The following is a 12,168-nucleotide window of genomic DNA, read 5'->3' as shown; positions in this document are numbered from 1 at the left end:
TTTGGCAGGAACTTCAGACGTTGCTCTACAATAAGAAACCACTCCAAAGGCAACACCAATAGAAGTGCGCAACCCAATGTGTGATAGGGGAAAGAGGAAGGTTGTGCAAAGTCCAGGGGGAGAATGAAACCACAAGATGAAATCAAATCCAACCATTATGAAGGCATATTTAGTAGTAGAGAAGAAGAGGGTACAAAGGGTTTAGGAAGCAGAATGGATGCAAAGGGAAGAATAGGTGCAGAATAGGAAGGAAGAAGAAGATAAGCATAAGAAAGAAGAACAACAAAGGTCAAGAGTGGAGGCAATACTAGAAGAAACATTGCAGAGACAAGATGAAGAGATAGAACAAAACTGGTAATCAAAGGAGGAGAGTAAAATGATACAGGACAAAGATCTTGCTCAAGAGATATAGGAGTTGATTGAAATTCAAGACATGGAGAAATTGGATCTAGAACCAAGATGTTGACCTAATTCCAAGTACATATAATGCCACCATTTAGCCTCCCCATCCTCCTGCAGAGCAAGCTCCAAGCAAGGAAGCATATATTGTTCCTCTTGACCATGGTACAATTATGGATAAATACAATTTGACCTATGACGAGCTTCAGAAAAATATTATACAAGAAAGGAAGAAATTTTTTCTATATGACCTTGCATCTCCTGCATTTATTAGAGAAAGGGTGATCGTAAACAACACTAGAAGAAATCCAGGTGCCATTGTTATAGCCAACTTTCCCTTACTAGGTGCTTCAAAGTAAAATAAAGATTATTTATTGGTCGAGAAAAATCAATTGGAAAAGAACTTGCAGGTTGTTAGGAAGGAGTTTGAACAACTCCGAGTAGCATCTCAGAATGTAGCTTCCGCATAGGTCCATCTGGAAGAAATGAAGACAACAATACTCGGTGAATTATCGACATTGGGAGAGACCATGTGGAGTATTTATGAGGAGCTTGTTACCGTGCATAAGGTAGTTGTACACTTTCATTGCTTGCAGTAGTAGTGCTAATATTTTCTCAGAACTCTTAGGAATGTAAAAGATTCCATTGTTTTTGTGCATGAATGGTTAATGAAATACAAAGGGGAACTACTTGACTTGGGAAAGAAAACAAACAATAGGAAGAGCTTGAGAAAGAAAGAGTTTGGATGTTGCTCTAGAACAAAAAAGAGCTCGCCTCATTCATTGGTAACATTCGGCATCATGTGCATGATTATACAACAGTGTCAACTCCTTGGTAAAGTCCCACAGGATCCCATCAATTGTTTCACTCATAGAGATCAAGCATAGGAACCAGGTTAGATAGGAGATTGATGAATACTTGGAATAGTGGAGACGGGTAGCCATAAAAGAATATATTGAGGTGAATAGAAACAATATGCAAAAGTACATTGGTGGCCTTGTCCAAATAAACACAATGTTGCTCCTGCTCATTAAGGAAACAAAAATTCATTCCAAGTCAGCATACTTGGATGTCATGGAGGATAGAGTCTGCTTCCATCCTAACAACACTGCTTAGTTTGGGGATATCATTGTGCAATACATAGGTTGTCACTTTTATGTGGTTGAGAAAGATCAAGTGGAATTTGTTAAGCTGGAATTTCCCCAAACTCAAGCATGATATGTTTTGTCTTATTAGGCTATTGATTTGGCTCTACCCAGTTTCGTCCTATGTGGGTATGAGTATAAATTGTAATATTATTTCTAATTAATTTGTAAGTGGAATTCCAAGTGTCAATATTGAAATGTGAAGAGACATGATGTAATGTAATGAGTCATTTTGTAAAGAAGTTGAAGAGTCATGAGGGAAGTGCAAAAGTCACAAAGGGGAGTTGAAGAGTCACCCCATCTTGTTATAAATGCACCCTCATAACTCATGTAAAGGGATTTTTAGGAGCCAAGCTTTGGCCAGGCTTAGGTCTTGAATTAGGAGCTTGGGAGTTTGTGAGAGACTTGGCTTCTCCATAGCATAGAGGGAGTATCTTTCTTTGGAGGAGCAAGTGATGTTGACTTCACATTCCACTATTAGGGCTAGTGTTTTGTTAATGGTATATGTATGAATGGATCTTTGACTTAATAAAAGCTCAAAGCCAACACATTTTCATGCATATGTTGTAAATATAGTAGGACTATTCTTGTTATGTTTGCAATGTATGTTATTTAACTTACACTTATGCTTATGAACTATTTTCTTTATATTGGTACAAATAGTTTTGAATTCTTGTTGTTATTTAATTCCATCATTGTTAACTTGTGAACTATTTCACAGATTAGCTTGTGATGTCTTTATGCTCATGTGTTCCTTTCAAGCTACATATTATTACAAGCTTATAAGGGACTCACTCATTTTCCCAATGCATGTTATAACCTTCATGCATTGCACTTGACCTTCCACATAGTAACACACTTATTCCCACCAAAGCCACCATACAACACTCTATGTGTTATTGCAGTCAAGGCATATCATTAAAATCCACTACATCAACAACCGAATCGTATTCCAGATAGGACTCCTACACTAAATGGTGTGAGGTCTAATTGGAACTTCATATCGGGGAGATCCCTTGAATGTTGGTGGGTCCAACACTGTCAATAGGTGGATTTTATTTTGTGATGGGTGTGGTAGCATGAGAGTGGGTCTCTTTGTCAGTGAGATCAACAATTTAGGTGGTGGTGGTGCAAGTATTTGTAACCCCTCCTCCAACATCTATGCAAGTAACCAACCAACCAGGGGAACATGTGATGATAAGTTACTATTATATGATTCGACCTCCTAAGTCACCTTAAGAAAGTGGAATCAACGGAAAACAAACCACACAAACCTTCCACTTCAGCAACATGACTCCTAGGAACCATCCCAACCACTTAGGTAACTAGCCCCTGGGTCCGATAGCATTTTTAGACCATTAAACCCCTGGAATCTCCTTGATATGGACATGCATGCATTTAGAAGGCTCTAGACACTCCCACAACATGGGTATGCATTCGTCTAGGGACTTTTCTTCCTAGTTTTGTGCCGCTTCTCTGGGATTTGAGCCGCTTTTCCAGGCCCATAGCCTAGGCCACTACCAAAAATCAATGACACTTTTAGAATCCATAATTTACACAATTACAAGACTTACAAATCAAAAATTAATTCCAAGACTAGGCCTAACCATCCCCATGCAGGACTAACCTTTTGTCAAACACTTGGCATCAACGTAATCTACATGAAATGAATACAAGACAATGCATAAATGACTGATAACTCATATGGAATTGAACAAGAAGGATCATTACCCTATTCCTTTAACTGTTTTGACATCAATTAGGTCTTTCATCCATTTTCCTTTCAGTTACAACTAAATGGAGGAAATAACCATGACAATAGCCAGTCATATAACCATGCTTATAACCAGCATTAACCCACGTAAATAACAATGAGATAATAGCTATTAAGGCCAGATATCTATAAGTACAAAAGCAAGAGAACTTATCTTTTATTAAACATAGGAAAATTCAACCATGTTCGGGACTTCCACGTACCACTCGACCATAGACATGGCTTAACCAAATATTTCTTTCAACCAGTCACTCTATGCCATATTCTAAGCATGGATATGGGATCTCATGGATAAACCAATCCAAAAATAATCAAGGGAATCCATAGGTTAAGCCACCTCCACCCTCACCAAACTGTGATCTCACCAAAACTACCACCATGATCACAAAACCAAATTGAGCTTGGAATTCCGCGGACGCCATCACTATCCTTAAGGAATTTTCCATCTCCTTGTCTCTCAAGATTTATCACAGTCCACATAGGATCAATGGGCCCTAAACCGAGACACCAGTCTCCCAGGATTTACCGCAATCCACATCGAATCACTAGGCCCTAAACTAAGACTCCACCCTTAGGATTTACCATGTATCCCACCAAAACCGATCAAGGGATTCCTAGGCCTTTGGGATTTTCATAAGACCACCTCTACCCTAGATTCTGAAACCATCTGGAAATTCCAAAGCTCAAAACCTAGAAACAATCCCATCATACCATGGCTATCTAGAAAAAGGCAAGGCAAGGCTGAAAACCACTATCATTACTCGACAAAACCATGCCACTGATAGCAAGAGAACCATATACCAACATGCAAATCCATGCATGTCCAAACCAAATAGGAAATAACACATGCAATATGTTACCTGCAAGTATTCCTACTGAAGCTACTTGATCCTACTCTTCCGTGCTTGATATTTTCTTTCCTTCCTTTCCTTGCTCCAAAGCTAGAGTGCTCCAAGAAAAATCTAATTGTCCAAGAGTGACAAAGAGATAATAATGAGAGAGCTCCAAAAATGAACTGAAAAATGTTACAAATTGATCCTCATAAGCCTTTTTATCAACGAGGCTTCTATTTTATTCATGTTTCATTACGTTCCATCAATTTCTTCCTCACATGCAACCTATGACCTTTCATCTCCCTTTTCTCCTATTTTCCTTTATTTTCATAAATAATGTGCCAAAAAAAACCTTTCTTCCTTTATAATGCCTTAGCCATTTCCTTTGCCAATTTCCCTTAGCCATAAACACATTCAGTGATGGCCACTAGGATAGCTTTTCCCAACATTTAGCTTTGAATATGTGTCCCTTAACCGTGGTCTTAGTTTCCCTTTATTAACTTTTATTACATTAAATTTTAACTAGGGGTTATTACAGTCTTTTACTTAGGCCCAGATGGTGGCTTGGTGACAATTGGGCGAGGATTGGGAATTGAAAGTTCCGACCGATAGTGGCGCTCAAGTTAAAAAATAAAAGAAATCATAGGGAAACAAATCAAATAAATAGCCAGTATTGAACTATGAAATTTGAAAAGGTGGGGAATGGACTTACTTAGGTGCCAAGACTCACCATCGTTTCTTGTAGGGAATACATTTGCATCTCGAGCTTCTCGATGACCGGATTGAGCATCTCCTCATCCATCCGCTTCCTTGATTCCATAGGGGTTTCTCCCGATAGTGGTGGGGGAACCATTCCTCCGAGAAAATAGATATTCCTGCCCTCCCGAATTTCTCCAACAATACCCGTCTAGGAAGAAACTTCAATATGGAAGGTTTCTTTAGTTAAAACAAATTTTTGCACCCACATCTGAAATGTGTCGGGATGCACACACTTTAGCCATATCGAGGTGCTTCCATGGTTGATGTCGAGCCAGATATCTTATAAGTAGTCATCAAGTAGCGATTTTGGGATCCTTTGTGTGCCCTTTGTGGCTTCCAACATATTCTTGTACCATCCAACAAAGGAGGCCTCATTGATTTCTTTGTTGTTGGGGTCCCCGAAAGTCCTACATGGTACATACTTGAGAGAAAGTGGTTGGTCTTCAGTAACCATTGCCATCTCTTGGCCCTCATGTGGGAACCATTTCCAAATGGCCAATTTCACTATGAAATATCCATAAATAATGTGGGTGGCCTTTTTATACACATCCTTGCAGGCATAAAAAAGTTCTTGTAGGAGAAAGCTACACCAATTTAGCTTTGTGCCTTGCACACAATCCTCCACAATTGAGATGGTGTCTTATGTGCATTCACCTTGCGAAAAGTGTTACATAAGCTTCCCAGTGATTGTGTAACAAGAAAACTTGATGTTAGACTTATTGATAGGCTCTATCAGAGCATTCTTGCCTCCTTGCTGGGTACCATACCTATTATAGTAATTATCATGGCCTATTTTATTTCCTCTCTTAGATGTAATTTGGAAAGTAGAAGATACAACAGCTCTAATAGCAGACAACCATGTGAGCCTCTGAATATCGACAACATGGATGGGTTATTCCTTATCCAACCATAATGATCCTCCATGCATCTAGCCGATGAGAAGCTTTGTGCATTGCATTGCTTCTCCTTATGTGCCAAAGATTGGAGGACTTCTTAAATTCAGCAACATCGACCTCTGAATTCCCTTGAAATATAGAATAATTTTTGTGGGTTGACTCACATCAGATTTGGTAACAGGCAATATGTAGACATCTCATTTTAGTGTTAGAAACTGGAATGCTTCCAAGAGGTTGTTGTTGAAAAGAAAAACTTTATCGTATTTTCCATATAGAGGTTATTTCTTTGTAACTATGGAATCTAGTTAAATATCTAGAACATAAATTATGGTCTTTTTCATTATTGTAGAGAGCATTTTGTACACAAAGAACACAAGGGGCTTGAATTTGGGCTTGCAATAGAGGGAGTGAGATAAAGACTCCAAACTTGGAAAATCTACCACCTCGGATTTTTGTTCTGAGAAATTTATCATTGCCATACAGACTAAATAGAAATACTTGACATGACATTTTTTATTAGACCAATTAACTAATTAATATGGTAACTTCCCCACTTGGTCTCAACCATGGAAGCAGTAATGGCGACGAAGCTAGACCAAACTTGGATAACGTAAAAATGAAAAAGGAGGATGGACAAGATGGGTAATTATGGTGCAATCATGGAATATGCCTAGAAGTTGATGACGTATCATGTCAGGGGTATTATGGGAAATATTTGGTCCAAATTACAACTAACACAAGGAATTATTACTTAACTATGACAGATACGACTACTAACATGTGTGACTCCCTGACCATAAGCATTTTTGGTCTCAACTAAAAGATATGACGGAACTTTATTCTTGACTGACGTTGAGTAGAAGAATATACCATATAATCTTAACTGATGCAACTGATATGCTAAAAGGAACTTATTGAATCTACATAAACCTACCTACAGTCTTCTTGTGGAGATTCAATGAATTTGGTGCAAAATTGATTGAGCCATGGAAAGGTTTTAGGCATACACCATTCACCCATCCTGATAGTAAGACATTGTCAGGTTGTGCGAGCTAGACATCTCCTGATTCCTTCAATTTTGAGACAATGAAGGTTCCCAACCAATGCATTTGCAACTTCCCAAGAAACTTTAAGAATTTACTGTCATATAACATAACATGTCCTCCAACTATAAAATATTTTCACTTGATATCCTTGTCATGCCATGCATTCTACCTTTGTTTCTCAAAATTATGGTGGAAATATGCTAAAACCTACGCTCATCCAGTTCACAGAGATCTTCCAACTGCTTTGGAATTGAATCCTCGTCCATCATGTGATTGGTTTGCCCAACAAAGGGAATGGGGATGGTAAATTTGGTAGGTACTACAGCTTCTCATTCATATACTAACTAGAAGGGTGTATACTTGTGTAAACACTTGACAGTGGTATGATATGCCCATAGCGTGGTTGGTACCCATTCATCCCAATTGTCCTAATTTTCTAAATAGATCTTGGTGAGTCCCCTCTTTAATATTTTATTGAAGGCCTCTACAGTACCATTTTATTGAGGGTGATATGGGCTACTCTTATGGTGTTGTACCTTGAAGTTATGAAATAAGAGGTGACCGTTTCATTTATGAAATGGGTCCCCCAGTCACTGGTGAGGCTTTAGGGGCACCCAAACTGGGTGATGATATTCTCGAAAATGAATCTAGCAAAAATTTTCGCAATGTGATCCTTAACTAGTGTCGTTTCAACCCTTATTGTAAGGTAATTTTTAGTGATAAAATGTATTGGGCATGTGAGTGTTGTCTCCATGGGTTGATAGGTCCTACAAAGTTAATTTCCCATTTCTCTAAAGCTTGCAGTGCCCACACTAGTTGCAATGGAAGCTCATCATGGTGTGATGGTTTTCCAAGCTTTTGACAAATGTCATACCTCTTAGCATATTCCTTTGCATCTTGAAAAATTGTTGGCCACCATAGTCCTGCTTGCAACACATTCCTTGCAGTGGCCTTCCCACCAATATTCCCACCCACAACTCCTAAATGACATTCCCATAATACATCTTTTCTATCATGATCAAGAACACATTTGTGTAATATCTGATCAAGGCCCAACTTGTACAACTATCATGTAATCAACTGGTAATTTGTAGCTCGAACCACCATGTTCCTTTGCTATGTTGTAGTGTACTCCTATGGGAATTTATCTGTGGCTAGAAATGTTGCAATATCATCCAATTAGCCTAGTATGGCTTCATCTCGAAACAGGTTATCGTCAGGTAGATGATCATATACCGATCCCCCAGTTTCACCTGAATCTAACCGAGAAAGTTGTTCGAGCCCCACATTTAGTTTGCTCGCCTTGACAATTAAGTTAAAGGTGAACTCCTCGAACAAAAAAATCCATCTTAAAATCCTTCCTTCAAGTATAGGATTATTCACCAAGTATTTTGAGGTGGAATGATCAATGAAGAATTTGAATGGAGCCCCCCTGAGATAGTCTGGAAATTTTTGTAAAGAATATGCCATCACAAGTGCTTCACGCTCAGTCATGGTATAATTATTTTCTGGTGTGGATAATTTCCTGCTAACAAAGTAAATGGGGTGGTCAAGGTTTCCATCTCCAAGTTGAGCGAAGACAACCCCCAAGGCGACACCCGATGCATCGATGTGGACATGGAATTGCTTGTTCTAATCTAGATAAACTAATATTGGTGCACTCACTAATTTTTCCTTCAACACATTAAAAATAGCTTCACATTCATTTTACCAGACATACCTTTCAACTTTCTTTAGTAGCTTCCCTAGCGGCGTGATGATCAAAGCATAGTTGCAGATGAACCTGTTGTAATATCATGTGTGATAAAGCGTGGATCTTAATTTTTTAGCAGTTGTTGGTGGATCCATATTTAGGATTACTACAACCTTAGTGGGATAAACGCACACTCCATCCCTACAAACTATATGGCCCAGAATTGTCCTGAAAGGGACAACGAATATGCACTTCTTCAGATTTAGGGAAATCTTCAGCTGTCTGGATCGGTCAAACATCACTGAGAGAAAACTAGAGTGCTTCTTCAGAAAACTATAGAAAGCCTAGTCATCCATTTACGCTTCTAGAAACCTGTGAATATAATATTTGAAAGAAACAATTACAATCCTATAGAATATTGCTATTGCATTTTTCAGTCCAAAGGGCATAACATGATATGCATAGGATCCCCATTCAATGGTAAATGTGGTTTTCTTCTTACCCTGGTCTACAATTTGAACCTGATGGTAACTAGAGAATCCATCTGTAAATAAATAAGCTTCATTTCCATCCACATTTTCTAGAAATTCGTCGTGGAATGGTGTAAGGAGAGGGTCATGAACATAGGCATTGTTCAGGCTCTAGAAATCTATGCATACCCGCATTTCTTCAGTGTCCTTCTCATTCTTTATGAAAATTTAGTTGACCCATTTAACATCATCAACGAGGAATATAAGCCTCGTCACCAACATTTTATCTATCTCCTTATTCACTTTCTCTTTGACTCTCAGATTCAGTCTATATGGTCAATGTTTCACTAACCTTGCATTAGGTTTAAGCACACTCTTCATCTCCCCTAAATCTCCCTTGATCCCCTTAAGTTCTGCAACAGACCTAGGGAACAAACCATTGTACTCTCTTAGGAGATCAAATATTTCTTGGTATTTTTTTCATCCCATTAATCTTCGGTTGAGGCCAATTTCGTTTTTTCATTAGTGTCGATGTTATGTTTCCACAACTTCAGGGGTAATAGTTGTGAACAATTAGTTATAGGCCCATATTAAACATTTTGTTCCCCCCCAGTTTCTTTGAATATCAGATGTCTCAATTCCTCTAGGTCATCCTCATCTTGATCTCGTTCGATATTTCCATAAGATATAGATTCATGTAATCTGGATTCATATAGATATTCAAGGGTATCCTAGTCTATACATCCCTCTGCCAATTATCCATTCGTGAGCAGAACCCGTTTAATTGCTTGCAAAGCAGTAAAAATTCATTCATAATTATCAATAAACGAAAAATATGTGATAAATTAAGCTTTCATATAGTCCTAATTACTAGTCTTCCTCCTTATTTCTTCCTCCACATACCATTCCTTTAGAAATGTCCCAAAGGTGTGTATAAATATGTACACCCATAAGTCCTCTGGAAGCCCATCCCTGATCCAGCTGATCTTACAATCTTGCAGTTCTTGTTGAGGGTCAGAGCTCCCCCTATACTTTATGATGTTTTGAGGGTAATCCTGTGAATGCCATAATCTTTCATTGCATGTGTGTTAACCCTGTAGTGAGAGCACCAAGGCCTTCTTAGTAGTGGGAAGTCCCTTGTGACATGCCCTTCCTAATCATAGTTGTAGAAACAAACTAGACCTCTACCTCCTTTTCTTCCCCCCTTTGTTCCTCCGCCTCCTTTTCCTTAAGGAGTCTCATTGATTTGGTAGGTTGATCGATCCAATCGATCTACTAGGGAATCAAGTGCTCTACATTGATTAGTATGGTGAGTTGGCGAAGCATAGAATTCACAAAGGGTTATTTTTGGAACATTGGAATACTTCTATAGGACTGGACATATATGAGAAAGATGCCCATATGTTTTTCATATTTCACAGTAGTCTGATGATGTTGTACTCTGTTAGTTTGGAAATGCATGAAATTGAGTGTGTCCTATGTATAAACCTTGCATCCTTATCTGCATAACTCCTATAGCTGGTAGGGATGTGGATTTCCTTGCTAGTGTGGAAGGAATGCTTGGACCTTGTAACCTTGGGCATTTTGTCACATGATGCCCCTCGATAAGGCAGTTGGAGCACCATGCATGCGGTTGTGCAGGTCATGTTGGTTGTAAGTCCTTTAGCTTCTCTATTAAATATGTGATTTGATATTGTAGACTTAATATAGAGGAGTCATGCGAGGTTTCTCCCCCTCGGTATTCATGTGGGTATCCTACCATAGCCTCAATCCTAGTCACCTGTTTTAGGGTGCCCTTTAGGGCATCAATTTTTTATTGAGTCAACGATGTATGAGTAAGGGGTAATAATGCTTTCATAAACCAATCCATTTGATGATTTGGGTAAATTGGGTAGCTCAATTTTCCAATCACATCCTTAAACCTCTATATTATTTCCCATGCAGTTTCCCCTTCTCATTATTTGATTTACCATAATTGAGATAATCCCTACTGGTTGGTCTGGGGAAGCTTAAATTCCTGAAAAAACTCTTGTTTGACTTCATCCACCATTGTTAGGAAGATAATTTGATAAACCATCTCAATTCCCTCTCCCGAAGAGTGGTCTGGAACTCAATCAACTTTTTGGTATCTGGGGTTTGGCGATCCCTCTATATGGCTTCGTATAAGTACTAATGTTGTTCTACATGCTCATTCCCTCTTCCTGAGAACTCGTGATATCAAGTAAAGGATCTCGCCATCCTTGATTGACTTTATGGGAGGAGTATATATCCCTAATGCCCTGGTTATGATGAGCCTTAGAGACCTATACTATTATTACTATCTATACTTCTACTAGTGTCGGCCTTGTCGATATGTGCACATTGTGAACCTTTATGATTTTGATTAACTTAGGAAAAAAATGGTCAAGGTTATGATAGAGTACTAGGGGAAGTTTGGGGAAGATACTACCTGAGTTGCGAGGAGGCAAATCATTACTCATGATGGACACATCATTATCAACAAACAATATTCTCATGGCGAAGTGCATGTCATCCTCCAAGATTTCCTTGGGGCCTATGGAACCCATCCACTCTGACATTCCCATCTCTAATGGCAATGCTGGTGTTATCGGGAAATCTAGTGTCTATTCAGAGTTGCTAGTCCCACTAAGACGGGTAGCTATCTTAGAAACAAACAGATTAAAGTCACTTGTTTTTTCCTTTACAAGAGAGAGATGAGAAAGAATCATAGAGTAACAACCTTAGTCTTCCACTTGGCTCCTTGCTTATTTCCTTTTCCCTTTGACAGAATCTCACCACTGCTTCCTTACTTGTCCAGCTTGAAAGAGCACCTGTAGATTCACAGCAGCATAATACCATCAAAGCATAGATATCTTTCATTGTAAACAATATAGGATCAGATATATACTGACCATACAAATGCATATAAAAAACACAGTATTCAGAGATACACAAGAATATGGAGGAAAAATCAAATAGCTTTATTAGTAAAATTCATAGAAGAGAGGATTACAACCACTTGGTCTGACCCAGCTCCATCCTCCCAGCTTGAAAGCCATCTTCACCTCACACAAAGCAAGATCACCCAACAATGTCTTCAAAGAGAAACCAGCAGCACCTCTTTTCAAATTAAGCAATTCCAACCTTTGGATC

The sequence above is a fragment of the Pinus tabuliformis genome, chromosome 1_2, assembly GCF_031772625.1.
Source record: "Pinus tabuliformis cultivar Carrire ecotype Pingquan chromosome 1_2, CPIR1, whole genome shotgun sequence".
Lineage (NCBI taxonomy): Eukaryota > Viridiplantae > Streptophyta > Pinopsida > Pinales > Pinaceae > Pinus > Pinus tabuliformis.
Note: the sequence above shows the minus strand (reverse complement) of the source record.